The sequence below is a fragment of the Mus caroli genome, chromosome 15 (assembly GCF_900094665.2).
Source record: "Mus caroli chromosome 15, CAROLI_EIJ_v1.1, whole genome shotgun sequence".
NCBI lineage: Eukaryota > Metazoa > Chordata > Mammalia > Rodentia > Muridae > Mus > Mus caroli.
The window spans coordinates 84,678,454-84,680,258 of record NC_034584.1 but is presented as its reverse complement, the minus strand read 5'-3'; positions in this window follow the sequence as shown (position 1 = coordinate 84,680,258).

Sequence of the window (1,805 nt, the reverse complement as noted above, 5' to 3'; positions counted from 1 at the left end):
TCTAGGCAACAGTGTCAAAAGACGTACAAACGTGCCTCTGTCACGCCATGTTTAGTATAGTCGAAATGACCACTTTGAAATCTGATGTCGCATTCACATCTATTTAATTGTTGTGCACAAGTATGTGCATGCAAAAGAGACCTGGCTACCATGACATTCATGTGGAGGTGGGAGGACCATCAGTGATGTTCACATGGAGGCCGGGGGACAGTCTGAGGACGTCCGTTCTCTCCTTGCTTGTGCGTGCTACATGGATGAACTTGGCTTCTCATCTCAGCAAGTACCCGATGACCAATTTTAAAGGCTTGCTTTTACGTTTTCCAAACACCCTTGCAGACATCTCCTATGGATTTGTGCATATGTGTTTGTATTTGTCTCTTCTAAATGGAATTATAGTAGAATTCGGTTTTTTGTGCCTTCAGCTTTTAATTTAGTCTCCAGGTTGGCGATCTCTGTGAGCATGGAGCTGCATAGTTCTTTTTAAAAGCTGTGTTGAGTGACGTCTAAGTTGACTTGCACATCACAAAGAATGTAGTCACACATGCCTTTGTCCAGATATCTTTGAGTAAGTATTTGTGTTTGCAGAATGCTTTCTAGTAGGAGAAAGACATGGGCCAATGAATGAGTCTAGAATATATTCATTTACAGTTTGGACAGCTACTTCTAATAATCTCTCTTCAAATAAATGTTACAAAAATACTAACAATTTCCATTTACAATTAATATATAGAATGGGTAGTTTGTTAGTGGTCAGAGCAGTGAGTCGGGCACAGAGAGAACTGCTTCCCAGTCCCCTTCCCGATGTTCCAATTAGCTATGTGTTATGGTAGAGGTCACATGAGTGTCTGCCTCCTTGGCTCCCTTAACATGCTATATTTGAATGCTAACATGCAGTTGCCACACAGCCATGGAGTCCAAGTTTGAGACACAATTTAACCTGATTAACATGCAATTTACAAAGACAGCATTTCTAAATACCGCTGGTGAATCTGTATGTCTTTGTTTCTTTAGAATGACACTGACCTGCTAAGGCCTTTAAGACATGCTCAGGTCCCGCTGCCTGCTTAGGTCCCACTGCCTGCTCAGGTCCCGCTGCCTGTGACACTTTGCTGACACTGTTGCTTTGACTTCGAGGCCAGATTTGGGCTGGATGTCTGAGACCCAGAGTGGTCGAGGCACAAAGCCACAGGAACGGATTCTGGGTGCTATGTGACAGTCTAACGAGTTTCCCAGTATTTCAGGTAGAGAGTCCTCTGACATGCATCCTGGGGGTGCCATGTGACCAGGCTAACCTTACAAATCCACCAGGTAAGCATCTGTGGTGTGCTACCCGCCAACTGAATCAACATTCAAAGATGGAGATTGTCCATCATAGTTTCATCTCACACACTCGTGTCCAAATAGCATTTGGCCAGTGACGCAACACGCACTTTTACCAACATTAGTCCAACATTAGTATCACCAGTGTGACCAACATTACTGTCACCAGTGTGACAAGATGCAGGGTGTCTTGAGATGGCGGGGAGAAAAATCAGCTGCCCAGAGAACAGAGTTCAAGCTCTTGCTGGAAATGTGAGATCATCCCGGACTGCTTTTTTTTCCCCCATGCTCCTTTCAAAGGAGAAAACAATGAAAGGTGTTCAAGCCAGAATTCTGAGCTCCAGAGGGATACTGCTGGATAATGGGGGCTGAATGGGAGCTGTCACCAGGGTCACTAGCTCTTCTCCCTCCTAAACACTGGGTCTCTCCTCTCCTCCTCTCCTCTCCTCTCCTCTCCTCTCCTCTCCTCTCCTCTCCTCTCCTCT